Below are 18,635 nucleotides of genomic sequence, written 5' to 3'. Positions count from 1 at the left end.
CCGACCCGCCGCTGGAGTTTGTCTGGGGCCGTGGGCGGCGGGAGGTCGGAGCCGAGAGGTTTCCCCGAGGGCCGAGCACCCCCTCGCCCCTTGCGGCACCCCTCCTAGCCGCTGCCCGCGCTGGAAGGGGTCTCGCTCCAGCGGTGGCGATGCGAAGGAAGCTGGGAGAGAGGGGGTGATCGCACCAAGTGTTCGGTGGTGGTTGTCTTTTTTTTTCTTTCTTTCTTTTTTTTTTTTTTTCTCCTCATTGTCTCGTTTCTTCTGTTTTGAGCGCAATTGGAACGGTTTCAGGGTTTCGGTTCAGAAATCGGGATGATCAGACTGTAATGGGTTTTGGTGTTGGAGCTGGAAAATGCCACAAGGTTACCAGAAAGAAGAATTCATTTCTCTTAATCTTCTTTTGGATGCGAAACAAACTGATAAATGGCATTTGTCACTTGTTAAAAATGAAGCAGGAGTAAAATGACCCAGTGTCAAGCTTGTAAAGCGTAGAGGAAACCTGAGCAACCTACATCAGAGTGTGTCCTCTTGCCTTCATTCTGGTTTTGGACAAATCTTGGCTGATTTCCTCCTCTTTGCAGAAGACCACTGAAATACCAAAGAATATTCAAGGTCTGGTTTATGTTGGGCTGTTTGTTTTTTTCTTTTTCTGTTTTTTCCTGAAAGCTTGAGGGAAATGTGCTGAGGTATTGGGTTTTTGTTGTTTGTTTTTTTTTTTTTTATTCTTTTCTAAGTTTTGATACACCAACTCGTGACCCATATCCGAGAGCTTTCTCCTCACTTGTGGGAGCTTCCTCCTTCAGACAAAGCATAAAACATGCAGGCGTACGTGCCAAAGCCAACCTACAGGGACATCCTGGTAAAACTGCAGTTTGTAGTTCACATCTAAGCTACAGAATGCCTTATGTTGAATATTTCATTGTGTAGTTTTCCAGGGAAACCAATTCATTATCTGACCCATGAATGGAAAAGGCTGAACATATATGTGTCTTATAAAAGTGAACAAATTAATACTTTCTTTGTCAAGTTGCAACCAAGAGTAAATTTCCAAAATAAAATGAGCAGTCCTTGAAGTTAAACAGTGGGGAATTTCAAAATCATTTGAACATCACTATTAATAGAATAGGAATTCAGTTGAGCAAGAAAGTGGCTTTTTATAAGTTTGCATCTAATTACTACAAGTGTGAATACATTAGCAGTCATGTTTCAAGTGGAAAGTTCTTGGAAGACTAAATGTTTACAAATACTCGTGGAGATGGCTACAGCATTGTGTGCAGGGATAGTACTACAGGGGCAGTCATTCAGGATTGCGTGAACTGCAGTTACAAGTGTCACGTATCACAGGTGAGCAGCAAGTAAAAGCATCTTGTGCCTACAAATTGTTGAGGTCCAAAAAGTGACAGAGGACACAAAGATTTCTATGAACCAGGAGTTTTGTTTCCTACTGTTTTTTGCTACGAGCGTGTGTGCTGGCAGCCTTAAGCAACAGTAGCTAAAATTACAGTATCAAACAGGGCATCTCTAGCTGTTACTGTAAACAGGGAAGCTCTATAGGTAAATGCTATAAAAAAACTTGAGGACTACCACATGGAAAGTAATATGATGAAGTGCCCGGGGGAAGAAGGTTCCACACATAAACCTGCTGCTGATATTATTAGCCCAGTATTTAAAATGGCTAACGGACTTAATGATTTTCATTAGTAATTTTCATGCGTACCTTCTGACTGATACATATTCAGGAATGCCCTTTTCTATTGCTGCAGTACTTGCCCAGTACAGTGAAAACATTGACGTACGTTAATACTAACCTCAGAAATGTTCCTAATAAAGTATAGTGTTGTGTATCGTGCATGCTTTCTAGCAGTTGTGCAGGTTAGTGCAGAAGTTGGCGCCGGTTTTGTTGTCTCCAAAAAGAAGGGTCTTTGAGACCTTTCTGCAGTATCCCCACATGTAGTAAGTACAGGATTGTGCAGTTTATAATTCCACATTTTGTCAAAATATTCAGTCATCGCTTAAGGCTGGTTTCAACAGCATTAGTTCAGCTTCCTGACCATGGGGGTTGTAATCTGTATGGGAGCCTTGTCAGGTTACACCTGATTGACACCTGTAAATGCATACACATCAACATATGACAACTTCTGGCTAAGTTAAAAAAATGCTGGACCTGTGCTGAGGTTTCCTGATGGTGGCCTTCTCCATGTTGTCAGAGAGGTTCAAGAGCTACCCCGAGAACCATGTTTTTGTCTTATTTCCGAGGCATCCAGGGGCAAAAGCCCTCCGCTTTCTCCCTCTCCAAGGGGATCTTGCTGTTCCTTCTCTTTCCATTGCTTGCCCTGAAGCAAAGGGGAAGATGCGTTTCTTAGCTCTACAGCTTTGTCCCTGAAGCAGTGCTGCCGTGCTACGCTGACCTTGCTCCTGTCTGCTTTGAACTGGCTCCAGGCGCTGCTTGGTGTGCGTTGCCGTCACACCAGCCCGGCACCAGGAGCCAAACCACATGCTGCTTGCACCCCCAGAACTTGACTTCAAAAGGCATTTAGTAAGCTCCCATGATGCAGGCTCTGACTCAGGCTGAGATGGCTGTGTTTATGTTGGTTTTAGAACAGTTATTGCACACTTTACACCTTCTAATCTGTATTCTTTGTTATGATTTAAGAGGATTATGAGTAATATAAAGTCTCCACAGCTCACCAGAAGGTAGTCCCTGCTTATGACTGTACAGAGCAGTTAGAGAAGCAGTTGCACAGTTATTAGCTGGCTAATAGATAAGCATCTGATTTGGGGATAGACTCTTGGCTTACCATGAACCACCTAGACAGGGGTTCCTGGTTTTTTTGCTGATGTTGTACGATGCCTTTAACATGTCTAAGCACTTTAAATGTGTCAGGTGCTGTTATTAAGTGTGTTTAGGGAATACGCAAGGTGTTATATCTCACTACTTTGAAGTCAATGGCAAAACTCCCAAACATGAAAGAAGCGTCTGCTCATATTAGTAATCCTGACAGACAGACGTGCACCCAGAGTCTCGGGGTGAAGATCTGCCTAGAAGAAAGTTTCTAACACTGGCGGAAATGCTCCCTACCCCTCGGGTTTGGGAAAGTTATGACACTTGCTTCTATGAGATGTACTAACTTGAGCAAAGTTTTCCTGTGTATTGGGGAGTGTTCCCGCTCACCAGCTGGATGACCTGCACCCCCTTTCTGGGATTGCTACAAAATATGGGCAGTTTGAGAGCTTCCAGTTCTGCTTCCTCTCGAGTCTTCTGGAGGTAGCAAGACTCAATTCCTACTTTCTCATGTTCTTGCTAACCCAGCCACCATCACCCCATCACAGGTGCCCTACTCTGGTGACTGAGGAAGGGGGGGGTGCCCTGCCCTAGGTGTGCTGCTTAGTGCCTGCACTGAGGGCTGCCCTTCTTGGGCTCACAGCGTGGTTTGTGACGAAAGACAGTGAGCCTGTGGCAGAAAACACCGTGCTTTAGGGAGGATATCCAGCTTTCTCTGCTGACTTGATGGGGTGGCTTAGGATTACTGATGTTGGATGGGTGACTGCTTCCCAGTGTCTGGAGCAGAGGTAGTTCTCTCTTGTACTGGAGAAGACTTGAGATTTGTGAATCAACGTGGATGTGCTTGGACCTTGCTCACTGTTTGGGCTAGGCTTTTGCTTTGGTTGGTTTGTTCCCCAGATTAATCCTTCCTAGACTTGGCTCGCTGCTGGGTTGAGCTTGTTGACATGGGTGATGGGTGTAACGCAGCGAAAGAAGAGGAGGGTGCAGAAAAAAGCCACCTGGACTTTGCCAGGCCATATTGCTGCCCATCCAGTCATAATATCTCACACATATGCTTCCCTGGTTCCTCAGCTGAAAGGAGTCAGAACAATTTTTTTTAATCTTTTGGTGCTTTTACGCTGCCTAATTTGGTTTTGTAATGAAAACATTGTCAAGTGTATGTGTTAGAGCCATTTGGAGGCGTGTTAGCTAAGCAGAGAACAGGTCTGGCTACAGGATGGGACTTCACGAGGCTCCTAGAGTATGAAGAGGGTAATGAAACCCAGTATTGGAGGGCATTTTAACTCCTGGCAGTTACAGTACAGAAGGCATAAATGCAAAGATGGGCAAACCTGCATCTGTGGTATGAAAAATAAAATCGCCTTGGGCTCCTCCGCTTCCAAGGAAAGATCTTTACCCCTTAATTGAAAGGGGACACTCTGCTGCTCCAGCACTTTTTGGGGTGGTTGTTACATTTGGTTTGTAGTTACTCAAGGCAGACGGGATTTCTCAAGGTTAGCTGCTATATGCTGAACTCCTGAATGCAATATCAACCCGTTTATGCTAATGAATTTGTTAGGGGCAGATTGGAATGGCCTTTGTAGCCTGCCTGGTTTAGAATGCTATTTCTGATGAGGCAAAACACAAGGAATTGTGCTTTCTCCTCCATCTGGCAAGTATATCGGTGCGAATGTTAGAGGAGGCCCTGCCTGAACTGTGTATCTCCATTTCTGTTTAACTTAAAATATACATAGAAATTTACATATTTTACACTTTGTGATTGTTTTGTTAATTTGTGACTGCAGAATGTGTGCATACAAAACAATTATGAAAATTAGATTTATGGAAAAAATGGGCTCCCTCTAGCGGTTAGTTACAGCGCCGGTTTGGAGTCTCGGAGGAGTCTGTGTCTTCGCAGACCCAGTGCTTACCTAAGCTATGTCTGAAATCTGGAAAGCTTTATACTTAGATATTCTTTAGAGTTTTGTGGTGTTGACATTATTTTTAAGAGAATCTGCCTTTCTGTCCCTGTGATATGGATGACTAAGCTCTCACCACATAATTATCCTTACAAGCTGTGTCTGACAAAACTATTTCAACAGCTTCTTTTGTTGGTGAAGCAAAAGCCTGGTATTTTCTTTTAAAAAAAAAAAAAATTGCGTGCATGTATAGCTGGAGACACCCACCACTGTGTGAAGCTGTAGAGCTCACCTCATCTCTCCTTTTTCTGTTCTGGCCCTGTAAGTGCCCTGCTTTGTTTAAGAACACACGTCAGTCAATCTCTGGATACGCTGGATGGGTTTGATAGAGATGTGTGGCTTTTGGCAGGGGTTGTGAAACAGTCGGTTTAATGTTCTACTGCTTTTTCAGTACAATTGTCTCACAATGAGGGGACTGGATAGATATATTCCTCTCAGTAATTTCAATAATTAAGTGTATTTTGACTTAACCAAAGGCGGAGAGGGAGCTGCTAACTTGATTATCAAAAATGTGTATTTAGAGCCAGAGGTTTTATTTTCCTCGCAGGTCACAACAATGATAACTGAAAACAGAGGCTGTGGAGCACCTGCCCATCAGTAGCAGTTGAGCACAGGCTCTGCACCCTACCCGCCACTGCCCATCAGACTAGGGAGGGGGAGTTAAGTACCATCTATTTTTATTGCAGCATCAAATTGCATTAGGCATGGTATGGAAAGTGAAGGCAGGATAAAAGGATGGCACCAGCCTCAGAGGGCTGTTGGTCTGAGCAATAATCCTGACCCTGCTCTCTGCAGTAGTCTCAGCACTGTGCGGCTGGGGCTGGTGCGGCAGTTTTGGTTTCCTGGCAGCAGCTCGGGTGTTCCTGTTGCTTGTTTTGTGGGATTGTGGAATTGAGGAGCAGGGTAGGTGGGAGGGTGATTGGCAGGGGTCAGTAGCGTGGGGAGAACTTTTGTATCTGCTTTCAGTGTTTAGCTGGAAATACTGGCCGGGAATTTCAGGGGAAACCCAGGGAAATGGAGATCCCAATTCTGTGGGAATTCGCAGGCTTCCTTGGGGGAAACAGCTTTAATTTCTGTTTGCTGTCCCGGCCCCTGCTGAACACAACATATTTCTATATGTTGGGTTTCCTTCTTTGTCCCATGAGGTGCTTTTGTGTACATCTAGCAGGCAGGTAGCCTTACAGAGGAGATAGTGTCAAGACAGCATGCTGCGCTGGCCATACAGTTAGCTCTGCCTAACTTCTCTAACAGGGTATACATTACCTCCAAATGCGATTGCTTGCTTTCCCACAAGCAGGAAATCAGCAAGCAGCTTCCAAGATGGTATGTGCACGTGTTGCTCCTGCTCAGAGAAGCAGTAACAAAAGCCTCCACAGAGAGTTGTTTTCAGTGAGGCATCCTGTCCTGCAACGGCAGGGTGTCTGCTGCCAGAAGCGCAGCCAGCTCCCCGGACTCGGTGTGCTGCGCAGCTGCTGCCTGTAACAGCAGGGCTTGGCTCTAACTGCCTTTGATACGTGCAAAGGTCCTCCCATATCGCCCTGAATCCTCTGCGCTGCAGCAGGCATGTAGCAAACATGTAGAGTCACCTTTTCAGCTTTTCCCGTGGAAGAGCATCTCCTTATTCGAGTGTTAATTCAGAAAGGAGTTGGACTTGTTACTTCTGGTTGCGTGACAGTAAAGCTGAGGAAGGTGCTTGATGTTGACTTTCATCTGCCCTTTCTGAACGTTCTGCATAGATTGAGTGTTTCTGAAAATCCTAAGCAAGTCCCTCCTTGTTTCTGCCTGTATAAGTTAGGTCACAGTTGGGCCATCTTTTTCAATGCTTCTCCAAATACTCACTAGCAGGCACAGCTATGAGAAGGAGGGAGAGGTTCAGTGGGCAACTTGATGGGGCAGACACACCACCTGCTCGGGTGGTGGCCTGGAGCAAGTCTGTACAGAGTCTCTTCATCTTTAAACCTTCCTGGAAGAAGTCACATTCTTGCTTTCCCGTCTGTGGAGCGAGGATTGACAGTGTCTTCCTGACAGCTGTGAGGATAACTCTGCCCCATCGTGATGGGGAGAGACCTAGGGAAGGGAGGCCCTAAGGCTTGCAGGAACCCTCGTAGCAGTTGCTTGAAGATTATACCACTGTGTTTTGTAGTTTGTTTGCACAAAGTCGCTATGGTTGTCATTGCATTAGGACATTTCCCCTCAAAGTTACAAAAAAATAAATAAAATTAAAAACTCTGTGACAGCAGAAATTTTCCTTTTTTCCCCCCTCTTACCTGTGAAGGACAGACTGCCCTCACCAGTGATGTCTATATACCCTGACACTTTGTTGCTCAGAATATGTTATATCCGTGACAGGTGAAACCTGCCTTTAAGTACCATTCGATTCCCAGGGAATCGGGTTACCTCCGTTGCCAGATTGTTCTGCAAAAAATAGTGAAGCTTTAGACTGTAGGCATTTAAAATGCTTGTCTATACGTGACAGAGCTGTGAGCTGGGTCGGTCGCTTCTTCCCAGTAGTGCATTCCCATTTTACTTGGAATTCTTCAGATACAAAAAACTTTTTTTTTTTTTCTGCCTTACAGTTTGAATAAGCAGAGTGTGCTGTGAGTTATTCACAATGCTCTCACTCCGAGTTGTAGAAAATATACTAGTCACAATTGTGTTGACTGTACAGAGATTATAAAACTAATTTTATTTTTTGTACCTTTTCATATACAGTGTGGCATGAATCAAAAGTACAGAATTACCCAGCTGTTACAAACTGCTATGCTAGCAACATGAGTAAAAGTTTTTTTAATTGCCATGCATTCTTCTGAAGTATTAAAAGAAGAAGAAAACAACAAAAAAGTTTTGCTGTGGTTTCAGGGAGCAACACGGTAGTACTTATGCAGACAGTCAATCTCTTATATGACTAAAATGCAAAAACTCTATGACAAATAGCTTTGGCTTGCAAAAAAATTGGTATTTTATAGGATTGTAAAACTATACTGTATAATTTAGTTGGAGTGTTTGCACTAGTTTTACCCAAGTCTCTTACCTTTTAGCTGGAGCAGGCAGGCATATGTCTAAAATGTGAATATTTTAGGAATTCTTCTAGTTGTAAATTTTGTTCATAAATAAAAATACAATAAAAGCACTGTCAGAAATTAATTTTACATTTTTTAATACAGCTAAAAAGAGGCTATTTCAGTCTCTTCTGCTCTCAGCCCATGTTGTTGCAGTAAAGTTTGCAGCGATTTGATTGTATAATTGATCCTGAAGTGAGGGCCAAGCATAGCGTAGAATGAATTTTGTATGACTGGCAAAGCAGGGCTGCTGTATTAGCACCTCTCGTCTATTCCTGCTGTCTCCCCAGATAAGCCAAATGGTCAAAACTGAGTGTTGTAATTACCACGCGGGTCTGGCAGGAGGGAGGTCTGGGTCCTAGTCCCCATCTGGATGCAGGTTTTCGCCATGAAGCTGGAAGAGCCACTTCACTTTTTTCTTTTCAGCAGTTTCCTCTACCATAAACACTAAATTGGAATGAGAGAGCTTGAATAACTCATGGGAAGTTTGGTTTATTAAACTCTAGTCCCTAGATGTAGGAGTACCTTAAAAGAGAGCAGTGGTCTTCTCCCCTGATGCAGTTGCTAGCTGTGCACAGCTGCATGAGCTTAAAACAGTTGTATAACCAGTTTAGATTTTACAAACATCTGTTTGGCTTTGTGACAGAATACCAAACAAGCCCTGCAAACCCCCACCCCCCCTGCCTCGCTCCCCTTTCTTTTGTGGGAGGTCTCATAGAGGCTTCCATGTTGAGGAGGCTGGTATTTTTATTAGAGAGGCTCTCTAAGGCCAAACCACAGCTAGAGACTCATCTGCTGTGAATTTGAGGAAGGGCTGCACAATAGTGGGAACCCGTGGGTAGAAGTCCCACTGACTCAGCCGCAGGCTCCCCAGGGCCTGTGCCCCATCCTGTCTGATGGTGGTAGGATGTAGCAATGTCCCAACTGCTTGTGCTTTGCGGTGTTGCTGTGGAGGAGAGATTGGGAAGCACCTGGGGAGGTCATAGAAGTGTTCCAGTTTGCCTTTTGCCTTTCATCCTAAATCAATTTAAGCCCAGATAAGCAAAAAGTGATACGTTGTTATATAACCATATGCATGAATCTCTGTCACGTGTCAGGTGGTGGAGTCCCTGCACAGACTGCAAGAGTAGGGAAACACCCCGTGTTCCTCAGTGCTGCCATGGAGGTACTGTCCTGGGGCCAGCCGTCAGATACTATGTTACGTCTTCCCAGGTGAGCTTGTGCGTTTGTCCTCTTTCTAGGCTTTGCATTAAGCTGATTTAGAACAGTGCGTGTTGGACTGGCTGTGTCTTGGGAAGTTGTATTTGATATTATTTGATTAGTTAATAGTAAACAATGACTTAATTATCTCCGCTACGCGTTGACGTTGGGGGCAGAAAAAGTTTGGACGTAGAAAGTGTGGCTTAAATTATTCTGCGTGCTAGAGTTTATACGGGGTGATAATATGTGATACCACTTATTAGACACATTAGTGCAAGGTGGTCAAAATGATGTTAGACGTGGAGGGTTGGAATTAGTTGTGGGAGAGCAAAGCAGAGTGCAGTAAATTGCTCTTTTGATTAGGTTTACCTGGAAAGTGTTTTACGTGACTAGTTGCAGAGTATGAGAAGGGAGCCAAACCATGCTAGAAAAAGGACTTGTTTAGGTAATTGATGTCCAACCTCAGGCATGTGGTGTGCTGGCGGCCTACTCTTTGCTTCTCTCTCCATGAAGTTTTACAGCCACTCCTTGCTGTGTTGACTATAGCTCTCTACAGCTACCTGAAAGGAGGTTGTGGCGAGGTGGGTGTTGATCTCTTTTCCCAGGTAACAAGTGATAGGATGAGAGGAAATGGCCTCAAGTTGCGGCAGGGGAGGTTTAGATTGGATATTAGGAAAAATTTCTTCACTGAAAGGGTAGTCAGGCATTTGAACAGGCTGCCCAGGGAAGTGGTGGAGTAATCATCTCTGGAGGTGTTTAAAAGATGTGTAGGTGTGGGACTCAGCAGTGTTAGGTTTACGGTTGAACTTGATCTTAAAGGTCTCTTCCAACCTAAATGATCCTATGACTTGTGGCAGGTCTGTTCGGTGCCCAAAATACAAACTTTAGCAGGCGTGTGGTGGATATATACTGGGCTTGTGATGGATGAGAGCATTGTCTGGCCACGCGCCCTGTGTTCACAAGCACACTCGCCTGTCATGCAACTGGATAAGTCACCTATTGAGTATGATGCGATACCTATACTTTGATGTAGCATGCACCTTTGCTCTCGCAGTGCGTAAGGAATCATCGGTATGGCTTTAGATGTATCCATAAATGGAGGAATGACTCATCTCAGTCCAAAGCTGGGGCTCCATTGCTTTACTTTCAGTGTTTGTGTAAAGATGTCATTTGCATCCAGAAAATTTTCTGTTTGAAAGGGATGGAGCATACAGCTATGTCTTTTTGAAAAGCTGACTGGTGCTGTTGTATGAAGTAACACCATAAGAGAGGTTATGATTTATTGCCAAGAAACTGGAAGCAACTCACGGGTTTTCTATATTTGTGTGTATATATGTGTGTGTGTGCGCGCGCCTCTACATGGGGTGGTAGCTCTAGAAGGGGAATTTTGACAAGCAGCTCTTGAGCCCGTGCTCTGGGAGATGCATTCTTGGCTTTGGCTGGGAGGGGATGTGGCCTGGTTTGGGCCTGCTTCTTCCTGGTGCTGCTGGTTCAGTCCCAGCTGTGGAGGGGCTGCTCCCACAGCAGCTTGCTTGTGCTGCTGTCCCCAGGGGGTGAGATTTCCCTGCCTGAGCTCAGACGTGCAGCAACCTCCCAAGATGAAGGTGAGCAGTTACATGCAGAGCCATGCTTGCTTCTGACGCACAACTGGTTTGTCCCATCCTGGACAGCAGCATGGAGGACAGTTTGTTTTGCCATATCCACGTGTACTGCACTGTTCTGTTGTGGGATCACTTAAAGCCCCAAATGTCTCCATGCCATGCAGATGCCTTTTGTATCAGGATGGCTGCCTGTCACTGAGTGGACTGATTTTGCTGCTCTGTAGGATAGTATGTTCAGGGGAAATCTAAAACAAATGTTGACAGCACTTTTGCAGAACTAATTAAAATTAAATTTTCATTGGTAAATCTTCACAGGTGCGAGCAAATATAAATAAGCAAAGCTCAAGCTGTGACTTTGCTTATATTAAAATAGAGAACAAATACCTTCTGACACAGAGCACATTTCAATAGTAAGAAATAGGAAATAATTTCAATAAAAATTTAAAAAAAAAATTTCAATAGGAAAGAAAGCCACTGTTTTTAAATGCAGTATCGTTTTTCCCACTATCCTGGATCAGCTGTCTGGGGGCTTGAGTTTTGTCTTAATAAGTAACATTGCTGCTACTGTTTGTGTTGCACTGAAGCAATCTCCTGTCACAGTCATAAATTAAATATTTTTCTCTGTTACCAATACACTCTGTGACAGGGTTTAGGACTTAAATTCCTAAATATATCTGCTGGTGTATGTGTATCCAACATGACGTCTTGTGTTATCCTGCTATCACTGATTTATTTTGAGCATGTTACATCACTCAGGCTGATCTGGCTATCCTTTTTGTCAGCTAGAGAAAAAGGCATCTGAAATGCCCCTTTCCAGTATTCTTTACGGGAACAGCAGTTGCTTTCGAAGCCCGGTGTACCTGCATGTGCTGAGACCCCTGCAACAGCAAACTTCCAGAAGTGGTGTGCAAAAACAATGTTCCTGTGTTGTTTTGTAAATGAGGGATGCGGGGTTTGTGTAGTTAAAATGCATAAAAATACAATAATCGATTAGAGAAAATTAACTATTTGCATTCTTTATTAAAAAAATAAAAGTGTGGAGTGCCTTATACCCTTCTGTTCAGTGATCATGAGACTGTTTGTGGAGCATGATGTCCAATTTCGGGCTACCCTGTAAAGGAAAGGTATGGCTATACTGGAGCGAGTCCAGCACACGCCAAGATGGTTAGGGTGCTAGAGAGTACATGGTGTACAAGGGGAAGCTGTGAAATCTGGGTTTGTTCAGCATTGAGAAATAAAGTCTAGAAGAAAGAAGGCTAGGGGAGATGCCATTGCTGTCTCCAACTACTTGATGGGTGGGAATAGAGAAAACAGTGGTAGGCTTGGGTGCACAGAGACAGGATGGGAGGTGGTGGACACAAGTAAGAACTGGGAAGATTCTCTTTTCATACATGGAAAGACTTTTTCAACATGAGTGACTGAGTACTGGAACAGGAGCCCAGAGAGGTGGTGGGATTTCCATCTCCATCCTTGATATTCAGAGTTTGAGTGGACAAGGTCCTAGGGCACCGGCGCTAGTTGGCCCTGCTTTGAGCAAGGGCTTGGACTAGATGGTTCCAGAAGACCTTTCGGCTTAAATTATTCTGTGATTCTGTGCTAATGCTGCAATTGTGCCATACACGGACAAATCGGGTGTATGTGTAGGTAAAGCTGTTTTGTTAATGAAGATCTTCAGAGGAGGATGGGAGAAAGGAAATCATTCCAGTACTGCCATGTAACATTTGTATTTTTTTTAACTTATTTATTAGTTTATGAAATATGACATCTAGTGAAATAAAGAGGAGAAGCAATGTTCTCCTACATGAGTAAAAACCTGTGCTGGTACTCCAGAGATCAAAGTTCAGTTTTCTGCTCTGGCACATGCGTCTGGCACAACCTTGGGCAAGTTGCTTAATCTGTCTGTATCTCCAATCCCCATCTGTGCATTACTGTCTTTAAATTATAAATCTTGGTTTTGTAATTTGTCTTTAAATTATAAAGTCTTGGAGTACTAAGTCTGACTATTCCTCTATATTTCACTATACAGTACTTAGCACAATGGGACCATAAATCTTCATCAGTCCTGTGATACATGAATAATAAACAGTAGCAGCATAATTTAGGGCCACATTCTGCCTCTGTTCTCATGATGTATAAAGACGGGCGGGGGGGGGGGGGTTGATTAAAATGCTGTGCTGTTCAACCTAACAAAGATACATGGGCCTTAGTGAACAGGTTTTTATGAGTCTGTCGTTGGCTCTTTTGGTTTGTTGGGTTTTTATTTTGTTCCATCATTACTCATTGATTGCAGGTATCTAAACAATTTGCTTTGCAGATCAGGGAATAATAAATTCCTTTAATCTGTATCTCTTTCAGTTTAATTATTGTTAAGTCACTGTTTAGTTTGATGGATAATGAGCTCTGTTCACTGTGCAGTGGAAGAGAGTTGGACTAGAGAGACAGAACTGGATTCTCCAGTTCTTTTGAAGATGCAAACCAAAATTGCAGAGCCACTGAACGTTTAACTCCAGGTTAGATTGAAGGTTACCAGTAGGCGCATCGCTGTTACCTTTGCAGACTTTAATATAGGTTAACATTATTTCGGCTGGTTCCGTGCCTGGCTTTGCGTTACTTTTGTTGCTTTATTTTTAGACAGTTAAGAAACTGGTGACTGCTATGTAGACAGCTATTTTTGTCTTGATTATAAGACAGTGTCTAAAAATCATATGTAGTGCAATCCTAATTATTGCAGACAGATTTTACAATTGTGACTGTGGTAATACTTACTGTGTTAAACTACTTCCTGCAAAGTTTAATAGTGTGTTCAGACCTTCCCATTTCAGCTACAGCCGGGGAATAAAAACTTCATTCACTTAGGGGTGCTGTGGTCTCTAGTGCCATGCTGCTGAGCATGTGGGTTGTGTCTGGAGATTACCCATTTCTCTTGTTTCTTCATCCTGTGATTTTTGTTGTCTCTTCATCATAGAAGACTCAGTGAACCACACATAGCAGGCATTGGCCATCCCACCATGTGTCAGTGGCAGCTTCTGGGGCAGTGGTGGTGCTGAGGAGGCTGTTACCGACCCCAGAGAGTATGCACAGGTCAGGGTCACCCCCATCGCTTCGCGTTCACGTCAGCAAGTTGGTTTGGCCCCTGAAGCCAACATACACTGTGTGGCATATAACACAAACTAACATACACCAATATATTTTTAAACACCTTGGTTATGTGTGTTCAGCTTTCTTCCTAAGACTGAGGAAAGCTAGACACCAGAAGTTAGAGGAGACTAATGTACCAGGGAGGAGAGCAGGGCGTGTGGAGTCACTCTAAAAATGAACATCAGATTGTTCATCCGTTGCTGCCCACTCTTACACCCTGGTGGGCTGGCTTCATGCAGGTCTCCCTCAGTTCTGCAGCTATTCACGTGGGAATTTGAAAGAGTAAAAATACTACCAAGATTTTCCCCTTATCACCAAGGCTGAGACTCTAGAGCAAACACAGTTGCCCTTGGTAGAAATGTAACTTTCCCGTCAGGGTATCATCAGCTTTTTCAGCTAGAATGAAGTGAAGAGAATAGGGATTTCGGTGAGGAAACCATGCTGAATGGTTTCTGATGGTTTGGCAACATGTCACGGAAAGGTTGAGTATGGCTATATGTCAAAGATCAGTGTTGAAATGTTTGTTATGGGCTTGCTACAGTATTCTGCTCAGTCATCAGGAGAAGACAGTTCATAGCACTCTACTGTCTGACCATTCTCAGCACAAATTTAATGAAATGCACTTTTTTTGCAAAATAAACAAGGAGAGAGATCCTGGGTGCCCCAGAATACTAAGCTGCTGCTCTGGAGATATTTTTCCAGTCCTGGGGAAGGAGTTGTTCTTTGCACAGTGTCCCTCAAAAAAAGCCCTCTTAATATGAATGACATTACCCACATTTGTAGAAAGAGAAAATGACACTTGCCAAATTTGCAAATCACAGTTGGGTTTCTGTCAGCTTTGGCAGTTACATGGCTTCTGGTAATGCTAATGAAGGCAATCTGCTTTTAATTTAAAATCCTCCCTGAAGAAGAAAAATAGCTAGCAGTTGAGGGATTCGGCAGTGTCCTTGTGTGAAACTTCTCTTTCCTTATTTTCTATGGTTTGCTTTAGCCAAGGAGAAACTGTTAATTAAAAATTTTTCCTAAAGTAGCCAAATATGCAGGAATGGACTTATGCAACAACTATCTGTACCAGTTCTGCAGTAAATCACTTCTTTGTTTTCATTTGATGAGTAATTCTAATTAACCAAATAAAAATACTGCTTACCTTGCACTTAACTCAGCATGTTTGCTGCTTCTGATATGATTGAGGGACTGAGAACGGCAGGTTTTGTTTAGGTGACTTTTTTGGATTCAGCAAGGCCAAGGTGGTCAAGCGGTACAAGAAGGGGGTAATGGCCAGAGGAGGACTCTGCCTGTGGAGCAGTTCCTTCTGGCTGGGATGGGCAGGCAGGGAGCACCAAAGGCTGCAGGCTCTCCGAAAGGCTTGCCTCGAGTCTGTGCCTCCCATGGGCACAGGGGAGGGAGACAGAGGAGTGGGGGAAGACAGCATTGGTCAGACTGCATTTGAATGCAGTTTCATTGAAGGCATTTTTCCTTAGTTCAGAAGGTACTGGACCAAATCATGGATCCAGTCAGGTTAATTTTGTGCTTTGCACAACAGTAAATAGTCTGTGCTTGGAGAAGAGTGTAAGGGAAGTGTGTCTGTGTGTAAAACATGCACGCATACAGCGATGCTGATGTGGTCCTGCAGCAGAATCATCTAGAAATGATCAAAGTGCCCATGTGTTGTGGTCGCTTGCTTCAGCCCTCGGTCCTGCCCTGAATCCTTTGCAGCAGTTCAGAGTTGCTGCAGGCAGGAGCTACACAATGGTATTCTGCCTTTTTCTGCTGTACAAAGCTTAGGACATCTTTGGAGCTGTAGAAATTTGGAGCTTGGGCAGGAGATGTCGGGAGACTTCCTAGCAAGTATAAAGTGATCAGACTGCCTGGTCAACAACTGTGGTGATCCAAGTACAGTATTTTCACGGGTCCCATTTGACAAAGCACCGTCAGCTGCAGCCTGTCTGCCAGCATCTGGAGCAATAGAAATTATTTCATAAATTTTTTTTTTTTTTTTAAATGCAGAAAGATAGAAAATTGTCTCTAGCTCTGGAGAACCAAAGTAAAATCTACTGTAGAGTTGTCTTGAGCTACTCCATAACTAGAGTAAGCATTTACGGTGCCAAATGATGAAAGCATTTTGCACTTCATTGGATTGTAGTGGCTTCTTCAGCACTGCATTTCATGTGTGCAGGAAGGAGGGGTTTGGTTTATTTCACAAATATTTCACAATGATTTGAAAAGTATTTGTTCCTTTTTTTATTACAAGTGAAAAATGGCCAAAGCTGTTAGACCTGTAGCTTACTACCCCTTCACACTAACACTTGTTTTGAAAGGGATGGGGAGCTAATGAAAGTGCTCATTCAACCTAAGGCAGAGTATCGCTAGCCTTTGCTGTAATATAAGGAATTATTGTAAGCCAATACCTGGAGGAATTTTTTCTACCCAAAGTTTGGACATCCAGTGAGAGTCCTAAACGCTCCCTTGGTGCTGGTGGAGCAGCAGCTGGTACAAAGGGCTGTAGCTACAGGAGTCTTCGAACAGCTGAAAAGCTGGGCACAGCATTTCAGGGCTGCACAAGCAGTGCAGATTGCTCAACAGCACTGACTCCATGCTCCCATCTGCTTTAAGGCTGTACCAGAGGGATGAAATTTGGTCTCATTGCCTCCTCTGGGGGGGATTTATCTCGGAATTTTGAAACCTAACCTCCTGCTCCATCACTAAATTTAAATCTGTAGCTTCTGACTGAAGACCAAACCATATGTCAGTGAAGCACTGGGGCACAGCTGTCCTCTGTGTATTTATAATCTACTGTTGCATTGGCGTTTGCTGTAGAAACAGGAGCCAGAAGAGGAACCAGCACAGCAAGAGGCATTGTATGGGATGTGCACTTGGGCTGCCAGCACGCTGCCCTGTTAAGGGGCATGCAATTAGCCTCTTCTGTGCTTGGTGAATGAGCGCTGGGAGTGGTGGAAAGATGGTTGGTGTCTAATCCAAAGGTCACCTGAGGTAATCCAAAAGCACCGTGCTGTTCCATGGAAGTGCCATGGTCATGTTTTTGGAAGCAGTCACGGTCTGAAGCCTTGCTGTGCAAAGGAAGTCACTTAAACAGAAAGCTCACCACCCCAGCAGAGCCTTCTTGAGACTGTAGGCCAGTTGCATCTTCCCTGGTGACCTTGGGGAGGGGGCAAATAATCTAACAGATGGAGAAAATGTGTTCTTGTGAGTAGTGGGGGATGGGCTCCTCCTAAGTGGAGAAGGTCTGTTCTTTTAATTAATTAGCTGCTTAATATGTTTGTGCAGTGGCATGCCTAACTAACATGCAGTTACTATGAATATGCATACAAATGGTAGTAATGGGTGCAGATGGCTGTAATTACCCACATTGATTTCTGCAGTAATCACACATGCAACCCATCAAGTTGGCATAAAAATTGACTTCTATTGGGTGATTCGTTTTCCTCCCCTCATTGTGTATGAATGTGCTCACACAGCCATCTTCTGTACATCCATATTCCCTAGACTCACTGCTGGGCTGTACTCACCAAGCTGAGACAGGGCTTTAGATTTTAATGTGTGCACAAAGAACTCAAGCAAGGCAAAGATGATGCTAACTTAGGTTTTCTGTGCAGTGTCCTACACCCAGTGCTTTGGACTACATATTTTGCCTGAGGTGCAGACGCAGGGCTCTAGGGCTTCTGAGGGTTTCATATTAACCATATGCAGTGTCTGGTTGGCCTTCACGGTGCAGGTGGTTCTTGCTCTCACAGCCAGGAGTGGTGTGTCAGGGGCTTTGGTGCCCTGCAGTTGCCTTGTAAGAACATAAGAAATGTCTGACTAGGTCACCCCATGGTCTGTCTAGTCCTGCAAGCTGTGTCTGGTAGCGCTAGCAGAAGATGATATTTAGGAATGGAGTGTGGCTGTGGCATCTTTCTGAAGCTTCTCACTTTGTACTCCCAAACACCCACAGTTTCTGAAGAGGGGATATCAGAGGGTACATCCCTGCCCAGTCCTTTACAGAGCTTTTGTCCATGAATCTGTCTAATCTCTTTTCAAACCTGCTAGATATGTTCTGCCTCCACAAACTCCCATGGCAGCAAGCTCCGTAAATTCACCTGCCACTATGTAAAGAAGCACTTTCTTTTGTCTGTTTTAAACTGGCGAAGTGCTTGAGCTTGCATGGCTGCTCTTCACTCGGATCATCTGGCCAGATGAATCCATAAAAGGACTTTTATTAATAAGCCCTAATACGAAGGAGGAGTTGTATTCAAAAGACGATTCAAGGTTTTGGGAAGTGGTTGCACCTTCTTTTCCCTGGGGGATGCCCAGGGGAAGGGAACGATATCGGATCGTTGTTGTAGTGCAGCTTTCCATAGGTAATTGAGCTGCTTGGAGTGACTTGAGGACCTGGGAGATCCTGGCTGGTAACAGGAGTGGGTGCTGCCAAAACCTCTTTTTGCTTACACACTGAATAGTGCTTGCCTGAATTGGATGATGGGCTCCCTTCGAGCCTAGTGACTGAGGAGCTACGTATCCACGAAGCTGAGTTCTAGTTTAGGAAGTGGCAAAGACAATTTAGGGGAAGTATGCATCAGAAAGCATTTCTGGGATTGCTAAGCACTGCTCCAGGTATAAGCACCGAACTCCATCTGCTCTGGGATGGCTCAGCACGGATGCGAAAAAGCTCTAGAAACTGCTATCGCTCTATGCATTGCAGATCCAGAGGGAAGCAAACAATAAGGGAAAACTGCCGGCTGCCGCCCTTCAGTCTAGAGGCGGCTGTGCTGCAGCGGTGGGTTGTGTGTGTGTACCTGCCTTGCAAACTGCTTTGGGCAAAAGGCTCTGTCAGAATGAAAGACGTGTGGATAATTCATGTGTCTGCACTTCTTTGTGGAGTGGCATTAATCTTTGC

General features: G+C 44.2%; 1 protein-coding gene across 1 annotated transcript in view; it reads left to right on the top strand.

Annotated features, from left to right (window-relative positions):
• The window catches only part of GPC1 (glypican 1), a 214,946-nt gene that overhangs the window by 304 nt on the left and 196,007 nt on the right, over positions 1–18,635 (top strand). The window lies entirely within an intron of this gene.

The sequence above is a fragment of the Haliaeetus leucocephalus genome, unplaced genomic scaffold (assembly GCF_000737465.1).
Source record: "Haliaeetus leucocephalus isolate CR32 unplaced genomic scaffold, Haliaeetus_leucocephalus-4.0 Scaffold240, whole genome shotgun sequence".
Lineage (NCBI taxonomy): Eukaryota > Metazoa > Chordata > Aves > Accipitriformes > Accipitridae > Haliaeetus > Haliaeetus leucocephalus.
This window is presented reverse-complemented; position numbering and strand designations above follow the sequence as displayed.